At 36.4% G+C, this 17,896-nt stretch overlaps 1 protein-coding gene and 1 long non-coding RNA gene across 6 annotated transcripts in view; one reads left to right on the forward strand and one right to left on the reverse strand.

The window, feature by feature from the left end:
- Positions 1–2,520, reverse strand: part of LOC113929034 — a 57,434-nt gene extending 54,914 nt beyond the window's left edge. For both annotated transcript variants that reach the window (XR_003522070.1, XR_003522071.2), the window contains exon 1: positions 2,368–2,520. This is a non-coding gene — a long non-coding RNA (uncharacterized LOC113929034). The remainder of the gene's footprint in view (positions 1–2,367) is intronic.
- Positions 1–17,896, forward strand: part of CDH12 (cadherin 12) — a 1,005,284-nt gene that overhangs the window by 631,989 nt on the left and 355,399 nt on the right. For 2 of the 4 annotated variants that reach the window (XM_027605549.2, XM_027605548.2), the window contains one exon: positions 2,330–2,476. The gene's annotated coding sequence lies outside the window, so the exon portion shown is untranslated. Of the gene's footprint in view, positions 1–2,054; positions 2,477–17,896 lie in introns of those variants that run through there. The other 2 variants (XM_027605550.2, XM_027605551.2) reach the window with 1 other exon arrangement.

Here is a 17,896-nt window from a genome sequence, read left to right on the forward strand (position 1 = left end):
CGACTGCTGTATCTTCTCCATACTCCCCACAAAAGAGTATTATTTTAGTTTGTTACTCATGAGTGTACTTCCACATAAACGCTATGATCTGTTAAAAAGACTACAGCAGAATCATTCGTATTCTCTGTAGAAAATGTTTAAGGTGAAAGACGCTTGGAGCCTATGAGAACAAGAAGATGCGTCATTTAGAAGTAGCATCAGTGCAATCGTGTGCAGCTGGGACTTTGCAGGTAGAAAGCATCTAAGACAAATTTAGCTTAACTTAGGGTACATTTTTGTTAGAGCATTGCGTAGTTTTTCAAATAGCATTTTAAGTTAGCAGTGACAAAACTTACAAGTGGATAGGGTTCAAAAAATAATCATTGTCTTAATTAAAAAGTTTTAAGAAGAGGTCACTATTTAAGATCTTCAGAATGAGGCTTAGACCAACACGAGAACAGAGTGCTTTAACTGCATGACCACCCAAACATGAGAACCTGAGAATCCATCAGATTTTCATTTATAAGTGCTGTGTTAACAACTAGTCAGGATCCTTACAGAAGAATTTGCACTTGTGTTTCCTGTTAACTATTTATTTACAATTTATGTGCATCAATTTTGATTTAAGCAGCCTCTTTTCTACTAGAACACTCTAAGGCCAGTCTATAATTGGATAATGGATTTCCTGCTTAGCAGCCGCAGAAATCACTCTCACTCTCCTAAAGTGTATTGACTGGGTTTCTTTGCCTTCAGCTCTCCCCCACCACCAGCGGAGGGAGCAAGAGTCCTCCTCTGCAAGGGACACAAGCTCAGCCCTTGTCCTGGGGCTTCTCACCTGTGCTTCTATTTTAAGTTCAAGTGTCTATCCTACTATAGTGACTCCGTTCCACTGAAGTTTTATTTTGTCCAATAAATTCCATCAAAGAGCTTGTATTTTAATGAAATCCTTTTAAAAAATTTATTTGGGAAACAAATTCTCTATAATGCTTTGTGTATTCCTTTATTGAAATTTGACATTTTTCTAAGATATATGTTAATATTAAAATATTATGATGCAAATGCAGCCCCCCCTTCTGTCTGTCTTATACACACATATCAAGGGAATGCCATATGTCCCTAGTGAAACCTACTTGGAAAAGCAGAAATGTTGAACATATCACACAGTACCATTGTGAGAGGACATTTGTCAGTTTTCTCCCTGGCAATGAGATTTTTCTCACCCTCAAGACATGCAAATGACTTTTCTCATCTGTTCTTTTTATGTTATTTGAATAATTTTCCCCTATAGAAATGATGGCTGTCAAAATTAACCATTTGGGGCCTCAGCGTTTAGTTATGTGACCTTTTTGAGAAATTAGATCTGTCCAGGGAGGTGGTAACTTTTAAAGTACGAGATGTTGAACTTCTCAGGTGGTCAGTGAATAGGTATCAGCAGGTTGTTAATGGCACATGACTATATAAAAATGTTTAACAGTTTGGATTCTCTCCTATTCTTGCTTGTTTTTGTTTTAGAAATCACTATTTCAACTGATAATAGAAGAGATGATTCAGTTAGGTGTAATGTTGTATTCTCCTGTTACTCAGGTTAATAGTATAATGCAAATGTTTTTGTAAGTCTGTTGGTAACTTAAAATGCTATATGAAAAACTAAACAAGCAATGCTCTATTCTCCATGCCTTGGCTTGAGTGTTTGCATCTGTAAGAAACTGCCAAACAAGCTTATTTAGTATGAATACTTTTAATAAATCAGAGAGTTGCAATCTGGAGGGCTGTGATAAACCTCTAAATTCATTTTACGTAGACACAGGTTGAAGTATGTACCAGGCTTAGAGCAAAGACAAATGCAGCTCTCTCTTTTATCACAATGCTTTAAACATTTTTTCAGCTTTAGGCTTTTCTTACAAATCAGCTCTATCAGGCTTTTAATTGTTTCACTGTACCTGATCTCTAACAGGAATGCATCTTGCAAAACAGCAGGAGAAAGCACATTTGTTTAAGTCCTCCGATAGCTTAACACTGTGGCTAATCTCCTTGCAAATTATAGTCATAGTTGTAGTTCATCCATTAGGCTGGAAAAGACAAGATTCCCAAATGGCCTTGGAGCCTTTTCCAGTTCCCAAGAGACCCACTGATCCTCCGCGTGTGTTGCCTGCGCACGGGGAGTGTTCCCCGCTAATCAGGTCAATGATTATCGCCCGGCTCCAGGGACCTGACAGGAGCCTATCACAGCAGTTAGGGAGCCAACAAACGCAGCATGCTCGCGGAGGATCTCCCGTTAGGAAACACCGCTTAGTCCTCATTTACTCACTGGAACCTCTGAGGATTTCAGCTTATCTTTTTGTCCTCGTAGACAGTGAGGGGCTCAGCATAAACAGGAAAAAGACGCACCGCAGGCAGCTACTTGGAGGGTGTTGATTGAAAACTTCGATCTCTCCACCCCGTTCACGGTTGATTTGACTGATTTCTCACCTCGTTCAAAGAGAATATTTCAATTAAGGTAAGTGCTGCTAGATCTGAACTGCATCGCACTGAATTTCTGCATTGAAAGTTCTAACCGACTAAACTGACATTCTGCACTGCAGCAAGTCACTGTTTATGTCAGGAAAAGGCTCAGTTTATAAGCAAGTGTCCTAGAATGAAAACCGGCATTTGGGGATGATGATATTTCAGGGCAGTTTCTTTTGGAATACAAGCTTGCTGCCTTGCATCAAGAGAAAATAAAGGGAAATAATGAAAAGAGAGTTAATTTCTCATTTTACCTTTTTAGTAATCTAGAGAACTGTGCGGCGCTAAGGTAACTTGATTTTGATTGAAGTGTTTTGTTGATGTCATATGGTAAAAATCTCTGAGTCGAAAAGCTTCAGAGTTAAATTAGATGGAAAGAAAATTTGCAAATTAGAGTTGAGATTTTGCCCAGCTTTCTACTTTACCAATGTTGCTGGGCTCCCTCTGGGTTAAAGGATTTAGGGCTAATCCCTGGATGTTTTAATGGTGTCCGTTTAGAAATTAAAATATAAATGATAAAGTTTCTGATGTAGCTGTTTAAAAAAATAAACCAAAAATAATTAATATACTACTGATATGATTTATAGTTCTTATACAAGAGACAGATTTATTTTGTGAAATAGATTAATAAAAAGGAGAGTAAAGAAAAAATCACTTCTTTCTAAAATGCTTATGTTTGAAAGGAGAATTCTTCAATAAGAGATTATATTCAGGTGTTTGTTGAAACCTTGGCTTTTATGTTTGAGGTTGCTCTTTTTTATCAAACTAAAGTGAATTGAGGTTAAGCTTGATTGTACATAGATTAGGACAATTATCTAGGTAAGTAGGATAAACAAGTCTACATTATTTCTTCTACACCTATTTTTCTCATAAGTTTGTTAAGACTAGAGAGAATGGAAGAATTTTTTTTTCAAAGTTAGGTTTAATTATCTGAACTTTTTCTTTTCCACTTTACTTTTCACATATACTCTAATGGTTTTATTCCATATTATGGTAAATTCCTATGTAATCAAGAATAATAAAATAATTCTATCACTATAATTATATATGATGGATTGATTAGCTTCCTAGGCATGTGAGTGAATAATGGCAACCACTTACTTGTTATAATGTAGTACTTCAAAATAATTTTTCATTTCAAATAATGAAACATTATTTAAAGTATAGGTACAAATCATTATAATACTTATACAAACTGAATTTCAATAACTAATCTCTTATGCCAAGACACAATCTAAATATCTAATAAATATCAGCTGCTTTCGTGTAAAGACTTATAATGATATCCTAAATGTGCTTTATAGAATGAGCACTCATATTTCATGAAATGGTGATACCACCTTCCTCCTATGGATATGTTGATATGTAACATTTTATAAAGATGTCAAAACACTATCTTAATTGGCTATCCTTCTGAAATTCTGTAGAGAGCTTTTCAGGCTGTTGTTGATGTTATTGATTCTCTCACAGGAATAAAATATTTGCAGGATCCCCATAGGCCCTGACATGTACTTGCTGGTTGTCTGTATGTTGTTAGCCAAAGCCTGAAGACATTTATCTACCTCTGTTGCACTGAGACTTCTAACTCTTATCTTCAGGGAGTTGGTTTCTCAACTGATTCGAAGATACCTGAGAGAAATGTGTTGACTATGGTTAATTGTTACTGGGTTGGGGAGCTTCTTCCTTTATTTTACTTTTTATTTTCTTAGCAACACGGTTAAACCAAAAGATAAAACCAAAAGAGGCAACATTAAAAAAATAAGGCAATGTGGGCTATTACCAAACTTGTACATTGCTTGAACTAGCTCTGTATTCTTGTGCCCAGTTCAAAATTGATGGTAATATCCTACCAATGAACTTTTATTGGATGTACTTTCTTGATGTATATGACCATTGAAAGATGTGGTGTGTATAATGAAATACTTAAATCTAAAAAATGAAAGCAATTGTAGTTCTTATTCAAGAAGTTATGCCTAAAGTTTTTAAAGGGATTTTATCATTTTAGATGTTGTCTTACTTTTCATTATACAGGCTGAAAAGAAAAATGGAGAAAATCTTGGGTACGATTGAGAATTAGGAGCTGTAGCACCTAACTCCTCAATCAGATTCCCATTTTTGTTTTTCTTCATTTACTATATTATCCCCAAGTGCCACCTTACCTCTAGATTCTATATTGAATCCCATTTTTCATTCATTTGACAGTAATTTATTCCTTCTGTGAGATCAGAAAGCAACTTATAGGATAAATTCACTTAGAGTAGACAGTTTCAGAATATAAACCAAAAAGTCTGTTAAAACTTTCCTTATGATTTATAACCTGCTTTTCAATATGTGGTAGTTTCAATAAAAGACAATGGGGAGAGGCAGTGTCTTACAGGTTTTCTAAATACCAAAGAGCTGGGATACAAACTTTGTATGTACGATATTCTAATCATTAAGTCAAAATTATGACATCAAGGTTATTTACCCCAATTCTCTAAGGAGGAGATGGGGGTTGGGAGAGGATAGGTAACTGAGGCAAGGGCAGACCATAGTTAGTGGACTTGTGATTCACCCTCAGATCAGGCTGTGTTTAAAGCTAATGTTTATGCTCTAACTTTTTTATCACCTAATATGTGGTGACCCTTTCCAATGTTTGATGTGACACTCATGAATACTTTAAGGTGATTTATAAGATAGTACAGTTTAATTATATCACCTTCAAAATAGTTTAACTCTTGGCTTACTCAAAATAAGTGACTTTATAAATTCCATAGTTGCCACTGTTTGAAACAAGCATATACTTTGTTCTTTTTGGTTCTAAAAGAGGTCAGTGCGCAAGTCTTTGCATCAAGCTGATTCTGATTACCACAGACAGATAAAGCTCTCTACTCTATGGATAATCAGCACTGAAATTTAGTATCAGGAGGAGCAGACGTACTTTCAGAATAAAATCAAATTATAAAGTAGTGATATAAATTCAGTGCCACTTATTTGAAATGAGATAAAAAGGAAGTTAAGGAGAATTCATGTTCATGGCAAAAGACATTCACAGTATTAGAAAAAATAAAGAAACAGTTGGAACTGAATGTTGGAAAGTGGACTAAAAAAATATTTAAATGTACACAAGTCTGTTCTACTGACTTTATATAAACCTTCCCATGTGTACACAGAGATTTGCTATCACTAATTATGCTGATTTGTGACAATATTATCAAAACCAAAATTATGTCCAGGCTGTGGCAAGAAAAGAAGAGCTCTTACAAAATTAGGATTGACCTGGGAAAATCTATTATGATTAGCTGTGATATCCAAGGACACACTGAGCTGGTAACTGGAACTTAGGTAGCATAGTTATAAGATATCATCATTTATTATGCTCCAACATGTTCTCAGACATTTAAAAAGATAACAGAGGGCGCCTGGGTGGCTCAGTTGGTTAAGCGACTGCCTTCGGTTCAGGTCATGATCCTGGAGTCCCGGGATTGAGTCCCGCGTCGGGCTCCCTGCTCAGCAGGGAGTCTGCTTCTCCCTCTGACCCTCTTCCCTCTCATGCTTTCTATCTCTCATTCTCTCTCTCTCTCAAATAAATAAATAAAATCTTTAAAAAAATAAAAATAAAAATAAAAAGATAACAGATATTGTGAATAATGGATTCAATAATGATTAGAAATATGATCAATAAATATATATATGCATAATATCCAACTGCCTGCCAACTTACTTTCCATTCTCTAGTTTTTTGGCAAGTGATTGGCTTATCCTAGTTGCATGTAGGAATAACAGAAAAAATAAATATATAGATAATCCCCTCTATTACTATTCCAAAAGAATGAACATGATCTGTAAAGAGTAGTATTGCAGAGGAGTTTGTTATGCTCACAATGCATAAGTCTACCCATCCAGAAAATATGACTGTGTGTCTAGGTCCCACTAGGCACAGTAGATTTGACCAGAGATGTAAGAAATTCATCTCTAGAATGGCCAATGGCTCCCATGTGGATTACACAGGAACTATGCCAATATAGGATGCTCACTGTTAGATGACCAATACCTGATTTGGTGACCTTTACTATGAAATACATGTAGATAATAGCAGTTAGTGGGCAAGAGCAGACGTTGACAAACATAGTGATGGTAGTCTGCAGAAACCATGAATAAGCTGAAGTCATGATGTTGTTAGGGAGGAATGAAGAGGTTAATTCCCTTAGATAAGTTAGAAGAGACACATTTGCTGACTAACAATGGCTAAGCACAAGAAAGAGCGCTCCCTTGTGGAGGGGCAACGAGTCTGGCTTATCCTGGGTGATATTTCAGACCGTACAGTGGTCATACTTTTTCCTGTTTTCCACATTTTTCTTGGTGGTTGCAGTCCCATTTACTAACTTAAGCTGAGTAAATCTTTGTTTCTTACAAACTAAAAGATTATACCTGGCCCAACATCGGAGGTATTCATGGTCTTGTTAGAAAATGGGTAAGGGCAGAAATATGTATTGGCTGTAAGTACAAGTTCTGGATTCAACTACCTAGGTTCAAATGACCACTGAGGGTACTTCCTAGCTTTGTGACCATGGGCAAATCAGTGAAGGTGTCTAAACTTTGTTTTGTGTGTGTGTGATTTTTAAAATGGTTCATATAATGATAGTACTGTAATCCTGTAGCACTGCTGTGTGAAATAAAGGAGATAATTGTTATAATGACTCAGGTGATCAGGAAATGATAGTTATTATAAACAAAACCTTGTTATGAGTCCCTCACTTTATCTGTCAAGTGAGGAAAATTAGGGATGGTATCTCTCCTTAGCAACAATGCACACCTGGACCTTACCAGAAGCTCCTGGAACCACTTCTTGATACTGTGTTTATTTCAGTATTTGAATTTTAGGAACATGTAATTTTTTTCTATTGGATTTAGACAGATGAGTGGTTGCTTCTTGAAAGAAAATAATTCAGTAGACAGTTTATAGAAAACCTTCTATTTTTGTCAGTGGTTGTTTGCATGCACAAAACCAGAGCTGAATAGTAGAGCATAAAGATACTGTAGAGGCTAGAAAGTTGGAAATTTTTGCTGTTTTATATCTTGCAGAAGTTTACTGACTCCTTGTTTAAAAGAGAAACTAATTCATGTTGCATGTTTTTTTTATTATAAGCTTAATAAATATTTGGTGAAATATTTTTTAAATGTTTTGAAGATAATTATCTAAATGTCTATTTCCAGATAGATTCAAGCTTATTTCCTCTTCTCCACGAAATCATCCATATTTTACTATGGGATTTCAATCTTCTAATTATAAATGTTAAAATTTTGCATATATATGCAAAAATATTCCAAATTTTGCATCAATTGATTCAAGCGATAAGCATAGTGAAACCGTAGTTTTGCAAAGGAATTCATTGTTTTCTATCCTCCAAACTACACATTCTTGTATTTTGGCATATATAGGAATCAATGACTGTGTGTCTTAAAACAGCAGTTTCCTGGGTCTCATATCTGGAGTACTGATTTGGTAGGTCTGAGGAAGAACCCAGGAACCAGTTTTAACAAATGAAGGTTATTCTGATAAAATCAGAATATATAGGGATATGGCCTAATTACTGGGTTTTAAACAATTTCCCAGGTAATTCTAATATTTAGACAAAGGTGAGGATTATTGCTATAGATCAGCAACGCCAAACTTGAATGGGTATGCAAATTTTCTGGGGCTCTTGGTCAAATGGTTCTGGAATGGTGCCTGAGACTATGCATTTCTAACAACCTCCCAGGGGTACCAGTGCTGCTGGTAGGTGAGAAATGCTGTTCTCATTCTGGCCCCACTCTGCGCTATTGTTGCCCTGGTGGGTAAATTTTCAAGGACCTAACATAAGACATGACTTACAGCTCAGCTTACCTGGGTCAAATGTTGTTGAAACGTCTCAAGAAACTCTTTCCTTTGCAAAAAGATGATGGGAAGTTCTGAGCCAGGTTAGAATTGAGAAACATTTTTTTAATCTATTGTGGATTCCTACTGACCCACTCTGGAAATAGAATAATTGTGTACTTTTAGAAAGCAACATTTTTAGTTAAGCATTGCCAGAATTTAATTATTTTCAATTAAGTTATTGTTGGGGGTAATTGTCGCTTTCCAACTCTACTGCCCAATGTGTAGAAATTTTTGGCTTTAGCACCACTTAGGATAACTCCATACCAAAGTTCCAAACTTCTCAGAAAATTCTGACTTCTTGGATGGCACTTCAGTTGTCTTCATCCTAGGAATGCAGTCCTGAGTTTTCATTATTTGTCAGTTAGAATTTTTTCTCTCCCCAAACTAAAATAGCAAGGATATTGATTTCAGCTCTCTCCTCTATTTAACATTTTTTTCTATTTCTAACTGCCACATTTTCTTTTTATTGCTCAAATCTACAAAACACTAAGGGAAATATCATATTTCATTAATATAGACACAAATTGTGGAGAATTGATATTATCATTTTAAATTACACACCTGCCCATTTTTATTTATTTATTTATTTATCTATCTATCTATTTATTTATTTATTTGACAGAGAGAGACACAGCAAGAGAGGGAACACAAGCAGGGGGAGTGGGAGAGAGAGAAGCAGGCTTCCTGCTGAGCCGGGAGCCCGATGCAGGGCTCGATCCCAGGACCCTGGGATCATGACCTGTGCTGAAGGCAGACACTTAATGACTGAGCCAGCCAGGTGCCCCCAAACCTGCCCATTTAATTCCCCATTAATCCTCTATATTTTTTTCTTCTAGAATGTTAGCATTGAATGAACCATACACTTGTTAATTTATTTGATTAATATTTGTCTCCCCTCTCACATTAAACATTAGAATGTAATGCCCACAAAGACAGGGTTTTTGTTTCTTTTATTCATAGCTGCAACCCAGTGCCTAGAATGGTGCCCAGTATAGAGCAGACTCTCAGAAAATATCTATTGAGCAAAGAATGTATGGATGTTCTAAATGAATCAATAAATTATGTGGTCCTTGTGTCAGGATTGAGGCAAGTACCTAAATAACCATAGTTGTGCTTTTGCTTAGGACTGTGTAAGATTCAAGCACATTTCTCAAAAGGCTTACATTTAATCCATTTAATTTACTCAATCCATATTGTGTACCTCTTAAGTGTCAGGTACTCTGCTAGACGCTAGGGACAAAGGTTGATGAGCTCTAGTTCCTGTTCATAATGTATTCTGCCTATTGGTGGGGACGAGGTGTGGGGAGTCAGACAAGAGAAAGGGCAGTTACAGAATTCTCTGGTGTTCAATCATGGAAAATATGTACTGGGTGTTATTAATCACAGAATAGCTACTGAGTTAATTCTGAGGCACCATGGGATACTTCTGAGAAGTTATCTGAGCTATAAATTGAAGGATACCTTGCATTTCGACAGACAGAAGAGGCAGGGTGGTAAGCTCCTAATAGAATTTATATTATGTGCCAAAGCACAGAGATATGATGAAAGAATCTCTACCATCTTCCAGGACCACATTAGTTTCTTATAACATGACAATGTAATGCTGCATGTGTAAGAAGAGGCAACATCATATTTGCCTTGTGTGAGGAGTTTAAATCTCCCAGAAAAAATGGAATCCCGTTAAAGCATTTGAGAAAGGAGAGACAGATATATTGGTACTCTATTCTGAATCTTGCATTTTATTTTTCACTATTTCAAGTTGAAATATATATGTATATATACATATATAATATTTATGCATTATATATATTTATTATGTATTTTATATATATATAATATATATATTCCATGTTTCTTTATATATATGTGTGTGTATATATATATAAAGAAATATGTAAATTAAAAGAAAACCAAAAATACACCAGGGGAGAAAATTCTTTTTTGGTGGGACTCAAGGGAGAAAGACACTCTTAAAATGCTGTGCCAAGGACAGGTGAAAGTTCAAATGCTGAAACCAAATAAAGGGTTGAATGAGGATGAATTTAGTCAACTGCGTATTCATATATAACATTCAGGGTCTCTATTACAGGATTAGGTAAACACATTTATTTCCATTTCCAAGTTCAGGAAAAATGGCAGACTATGGATGGCCATATCCGCTAGTATTGACATGGAACAAAGTTCACAATCTCTTTCCTCCAGGTTGTAATTAACAGAAAAGGCCACCTTCTTGCCTCTACCCCTGGATAATCAAACTCAAAATGAACTATTCAAACTTAATATCACTCACATTCTTAGGAGGATAGCATTTTGACCCTTTCATTTTAGAAGTAAAATGCTAGGTGTTACTGTGGCAGAAACACTGACTCTTCTGTTCAGTACTTTGTTGTTGTGAACTGTGGCTGACATTAAATAGGAGATATCTTTAATCACAGATAAAAAATCACTTTAATCTCTTAACCATTCTACCCAAAAAGCACACCCTCCCTTTTTTTCTCTTTAATGTTCATCTGACATGTAACACTTATTGCCTGATAATGGGTTCTTCAATGGGCCCATAAGCTCTGTAAAGATAAAAACCTTATTTTGTTCACTGCTGAAGCCTCAGGACCTAGATTATGGACTATGATATAGTTAGTACCTACAACATATTTATAGGAAGGAAAGAAAGAAGGAAGAAATGGAGGAAGGGAGAGAGAGATCAAAACGTCTTCCTATCTTGACCCCCAAACATTTGTGTTCTCTCTGCACAGTCTCAGTAAATGACACTGTAACCTATCCAGTGGGTCACATTAGATACCCAGCTCTCATCTTTGCCTTTCCACTTCTCACATCCAACATATCCATTCTAGTTCTTCCAATTCTGCCATCTAAATCTCTCTCACATGGGTTTTCACCTTTGCCTCTCCACGGTTCACACCACCTTCATCAGTTACTTGCTTATGGTCTCTATGTTACACTTTCCTTTCATAAAATAATGCCCCTTACTGCCAGAATATTGACCTCTCTAAATACAGACTTGACTTTATTATCCCTGTGGTAGAAGCTTCCCTTGTAATGCCCCATCTCTTTTAGGATATAATTTAAACCTTCATGAGGCATCTGTTTGCAAGCAAGGTCTGGACGCTGCATCCTCTCGAGTCTTGCCTAACCTGTACCAGTCTATTTTTCAGCCATCTTTTGTTTCCTTATCACTGAGATTTCATGTTTTCTGCTTGGCATATTAATTTGACTTTTTGCCTGGCTTAATCTCTTGGCCCTTAGGACCAAAGATGTTACTTCATCCAAATAATTTTTGGCCCCTACCAATCTAGTTAAAATGCCCCTCCTATCAATTTCCATAACATACTCTATGCCCCTTTCTTTCCAATCACAGAAACTCATTACATCATTTAATAATGCTAAATTCCAAACTCTGATGGCAGGCTCTCTGCCTGTTTCATTTTACTACTGTATTCCCAGTGACAGGCACTAAGGTATACAAATCATTTGTGAAAAGGGACAGGTAATGTAATTCGCTGAATTCAAAAACAATCATTTATTCACTAGCTTCTCCCTTCCACTTGGGCAGTTAAATTCCCGCCATTCTGAATAGAATTGTGCTCCTCTATGTCACCTTTACAAAATGTCAAAAAACACAAAAATAGGGTAACAATTAAGTAAATTCAAAAATTTGTCATGCCTGTAACCACTGAAATTTGTTTAATGCATTTCATACATTTTATCCACCTTATGGACTATGTAGATATCTTTTAATGAACAGTAAAAATTGTTCACACACATTTGGTAAAGGTCACCTATTTTCAGTCAGCACCTTTCTGTGTAATAACTGGGTGATATTTCTCATCCATTTGTGATCAATAAACAACATGCATATTTTAACTCAAAAGTCCATTCTCTTTAAAAGTATCACTCTTATAGCTTCTTATTTCATAACTAAGTGATATTTAGTGCAGGGAAATTACACTAACTCTTATTCTTAGGGCTTTTGATCTTTGGAGGAAAATAATTGGTAGAACAAACAATAGAAATGGCCTATCCTGGAGAATCAGTAGTCAGAAAGCACATCCTGAATAGATATTCTTTGGTGTCTCATGTTTAAGGAATGATTAGTGTTATATTTAATATTACCATAATTAAACTGTACTTTATTACTTGTCCTTTAGATGAGGTGAGGTGAAATGCTCTAAAAATCAATATAGAGTAAACAACGGCATTAATTCTGGAAAATATTTCTTTCTCAGATTCTTAGAGGCAATACTCCTTGGAACCATAATCCTCAAAAAGAAATCACAGTCTTTGCAGAAACAGTTTAGGTCATCTGTGTCTAGGTCTCTGGATTTTTCTAAAAGCCTTCAACAAGGCACAAATGACATTTTAAATAGCTTGTCAGGAAAACAAGTGATTTTTAATGCAGATCCACCAAATATGTTTTTTATCAGTGTCCCCAAAGGCAAACATTTGAAAGGCAGAGAAAAACACAATACCAAGATAAATACTGTGACTATCATCTAAAGAGGAGCATAATATTAAGATAATAGAGAAGTATCTCATCAGGAAAAAAAAAAAGAAGAGTAAACAGGTTTAATATCCCACAATTCTATAATTTACTCAGAAGTATAATTAGACATTGGGATTTTTTTTTCCTTAACAGATGCGAAGCCAATTTATTTTAAAGACATTTTAGGGAAAAAAATCCCCCCCCAAAACAAAAAAAAAGAACAGACCCATTTATGCTCTGGTCAGCAGACATGGGGAGAGGAGCCCAGCACAGTTAAGCAGCAGTGAATGCAAAGTTAACACAAAAACTCTTAGGCAAAGTAATGAAAGTGTTACACTGATTCCTTCAAAGAAGTAAAGCCTGTCATGTAATGATTTATGTTATTCTTGGTCTTGATCAACATACCAACTTATGAAGCTACCAGCCCCTATTACCTGCTACTCCCTTCTAGACTTTCTTAGTCCAGGTTTACAGACTTTTGGGTTATCTGCCCCTCACGACAAAGTAGCCCCACATCTATAGACCTAGAGCCTTTTTACTGTCTTTTGTTTGTGGTAGCAGTATTCTGCTCAAGAAGTTTGGTGATTTGTTTAAGTAACAGCAGTAAAGTTAAAACGTTTTACTTCTCAAAGTCATTCGTTCATCTTTGGAGGAACCTGACTGGGAAAAATTCCCCCATTTTAGGCAAAGTTCTCTATTCATAGGTACACTCCTCAGAACCATATAAATCAATTATTGATTCTTTGACTATATTCAGTTGGTTCTAAAAAGTGGGATTGTAAATTAATTAGCAAATCAATAAGCAAGATAACAGTCTTCTTCTATATGAAAACTCCCTAAATTTATCAATGGTACCCAGGCTCTGTATCCTTGCTGCTTCATTGCTTCCTATACAGTTAGTGTGTGGGTTCACACACCTCTCTTGTCCTCTTTGGACACATTGCAGCTTGAGGTTACTGAAGGACCATTTGTTCTCTTTCCTCTGACCCATACGGACTAACAAAAATTAGGCCCCATTTTCCTCTCTGCCTGCTTTCCAAGAAAATTAAACCTTCTCAGGGTTGGTTAACATATCAAAATTTTGAGGGTTGGTAAAGAGCGTGACCCTGTTAGTGTTATACTTACTGAAAGGTTAAATAGGTTTTGCATTCCAAGAGGAAATTCCAGAATTAAAAACATTTTTGTTCTCATGGAGGCATTACCAATGAAAGTAAAAGATATCTTTGAAAAAATCAGCCTTGAGACTTGGATATAAAGTCCTTGCTGGATATAGCAGAATTCTTACAGTGAGGTAGTAATAAAAAGTAGAACTTCCAGAGGTCCTGCAGCTACAAAACTAAGTCTGACAAGAGCATAACAACACATGCAAATGGAAAACGCACAGCATTCAGGCTGCCAGACATAATTTAAAAAGCAGAAACAGTTTGTTAGGCACTATATTCTTTTGGTGTTAGTTATGCTTCCTCTATAAAAATAAAAATATTGAAGAATGTCAGGAATGCCTGTTTGTAGTGTTTTCCACTAGGTAAATTGTCAGAAAATGTAACTACCATCTACATATCATGTTCATAAAAGGTGTTCATTTGGTGTGCAAGATGCATTTGAAGACAATTTCAGCCTTGTTAATAATTATATGCAATGAGGATACCTGGGTGGTTCGGTCAGTTAAATGTCTGCTGTCAGCTTGGATCATGATCTTGGGGTCCTGGAATTGGCCCACATCGGGCTCCCTGCTCAGAGGGAAGTCTGCTTCTCTCTCTCCCTCTGCCTCTCCTCCCTGCTTGTTTTTTTTCTCTCTCTCTCTTTCAAATGAATAAGTAAAAAGATTAAAAAAATAATTATATAGAATGAAAGTACAAGGAAAAGAATAAAAATGTTATAGCATTATTCAGTTAGGCAACATTATGAGTGCTTTTCTTTGGGGGGATTTACTGGGAAGGGGTACAAAAGGGAGCCTTCTGAGGTGCTAGAAATGGGCACTTTCACGTGAATGGTGAATTCATAGATAGTAGGTAGACAGACACATACACAGTGTAATTTTTTTAAAAATTAAAGAAATTATGCTGTATGCTTAGCTAAGAATTTTGTCATTATAAATAAATTATCTTGTATTTTTTTCTTTTCAAATATGGATTGAGACTGATTTTTATTATGATAGAAATAATACTGATTTTATTGGGTTATTTTTTGTCATAAATGAATTTTATCCTACGAATTTACAAGTGAAGAGCACCATGCAAAGTCTTTGATAGTCTTCAAACTGATTGTACACAGATACATAAGAAGAGAAATGAAGAAGTATGTAAGAATTGTCTGCAAGAAGCATACAGATTTATAAACCTGAAAATTCATTTTTTGATAGTTTAGAAATTTTAAAGGTAATGATTTTTTGTATGAGATCATCTTGGGAGAGTTTGAAGCAGAAATTAAATAATTGCCCCAGACTTTTTACTGTACAGATGTATTTTAGCAAAAAGTGATAGTAACATCATAATTTTAGATAAGGACTCTGCAATAAGGGCACTTTCCTGATACATGATTTCATAAAAACCAATAAGAGCCAATTTAGAATACAACAGAAGAGTTGCCTAAACAGATTACGAGTAACACTGCTGAAATCTACTTCTCATCCTAAGCATCTCCCTAGAGCTCTCTGACAAAATCTGCACTTCCCAATATTATTTCTGCCCTTTAATTTGGGGTGCTAAAGTCTCTAGTGTTAGAAACACAACTAGTGGGACACCTGGGTGGATCAGGGGGTTAAGCATCTCACTCTTGATTTTCGCTCAGGTCATGATCTCAAGGTCCTGAGATCCAGCTCCAGGCGGAGCTCAGCACTCAGTGGGGAGTCTGCTTGAGCTTCTCTCTCTCCCTCTGGCCCTCCCCCTGCTTGTGCTCTCTCTCTCTCTCTAAAATGAATAAATAAATCTTAAAAAAAAAAGAAATGCAACTAGCTGTTTCTTACTAATCAGTATCTTGTCATGGTTATTTCATCTGATTGGCATTGAGAAAATGAGACTGATGCACTCTGAACACCAAGTGTTAGTGGAAAAAGGAAAGGTCTGTTGTGTGAGATAAAGCAAGAGAAGACCCAGCAAGGAACTACAGTGTGTCCCAAACTCACTGGTACTTCACCCTGAGGGAGATGACAGAACAGAGGAATAAGGGAAAGGATACAGGGAAACCTAACCTAGGCTCTATTAGGAATGGTTAAGCCCGATCTGCGGGTTGGAGTAAATTCCCTTATTCCCTATGCAGATATCCATTTTTATAGGAACGTGTAAGGAGATTTTGGAAGCTGTGTAAGGTGCCTACTTGAGGTCAATTCAAGTGACTGTAGATGTGGCTTGCCTACCAGATGCTACCTGGAATGGAGCACTACAGATAGTAATAGAGGAAATTCTATTTTTTCCTTAAAAAAAAAAAATATATATATATATATATACATAGAGCCTATGTATATAAAAGTATATGCATATGTACATATATATGTACATACACACACATATATATGCATATAGGTACTTTTATTCCTTTAAATACATATTTACGTATATACACACACTTTCTGCATTTCACCAGGACTTCTGCAATATAATGTGCAAAGTGAGCTGTGGCATGTTCTTATTTATGTTCTTATTTAATCCCATCTAGACACCTAAAATTAAATCCTGCGATGGATGAATATTTTTCTTTTGTTATTAATAACAGGTTAATGCTGAGAAAATGTGATTGAGTGTGTGTGTCTGTGAGTGAGAGAGAGAGAGAGAGAGAGAGAGAAAGAGAGAGAGATACCATGCAGAAAAAGGAATGAGAATTTTATCCCCAGGATTTTATTCCCTCATGATAAGCTAAATTCAGGAACAAGAAAGAAAGGGAAAAACTGGCAGATCATTCTCCATTTTGCAGAGAATTATGGAAGAAGAGCAACCCTCACAAGTAACAAATCTGGGGTGCCTGGGTGGCTCAGATGGTTAAGCGTCTGCCTTCGGCTCAGGTCATGATCCCAGGGTCCTGGGATCGAGTCCCGCATCGGGCTCCCTGCTCCTTGGGAGCCTGCTTCTCCCTCTGCTTCTCTCTCTCTCTCTCCTCCTCTGTCTCTCATGAATAAATAACTAAAATCTTAAAAAAAAAAAAAAGAATACAAGTAACAAATCTGGCGGCCGTAGAGTAAGAGTCAGAAGGCTTTTTCTTTCTTTGTGTGTAAAAGACATAAATTATATATTTTAATATCTAGTCATTTGTTGTTTTGAGAATTAAATGAGATAAGGTGTGGGAAAGTACCCATCATAGTACCTGATGCATAATGATTGCTCAAGGAAAAAACAATAATTGTTCTTCCTTTGCCTTTCCCAACCTTAATGGAGTCACCAGGAAGCACGGCCAAGACTGCAAAGTACAGCTGAGAGGTGTAGTGATGTGAAATTAAAATAATGGGTTTTGCAGTTCAACAGATTGAAATTTCAGTCTCACTCTATGACTTACTACCTGTGCAGCTTTAGGCAATTTTCCTTACTTTTTGTTCTCTAGCATACAGGTAATATTCATGACCTCAGAGGGGGTTCTGTATCAAGATGCCCATAATAAATGGGCTCAGCAAAGTGCCTGGCTTATAGCAAGAACACTGCTGGTGTAGATGTGATTATTATATGAACTGAATGTCCCCATATTTTGCTGGCATTCCCCATGTATTCTCTCAGGCTCTCTAGGTTTCAGAGTTAATCAGGATCTTTAACTGTGGCCCCAGCTACAGCCTTAACCCCCAGGGTCAAGGGTCTGCTAATTTTAAGCTAAGAAAGCCACAGTTTGCCCAGACAATGAAAAATTAACTTGTATTGAGACCCATGGCAACTCAGATGTCTAGGCCTGAGATTATAAAAGAGGATCTGATTTTCATCACTACTGCCTTTATGATGGCTCGGGACCCACCACCTTGATCACCTCACCTGAGCCCCTCAAGTCTCCCTGGGCTTTTTGTGAAAGCTCCCAACATGCTCGTTCTTGGTCTCAGA

Source organism: Zalophus californianus, chromosome 5 (genome assembly GCF_009762305.2).
Source record: "Zalophus californianus isolate mZalCal1 chromosome 5, mZalCal1.pri.v2, whole genome shotgun sequence".
Lineage (NCBI taxonomy): Eukaryota > Metazoa > Chordata > Mammalia > Carnivora > Otariidae > Zalophus > Zalophus californianus.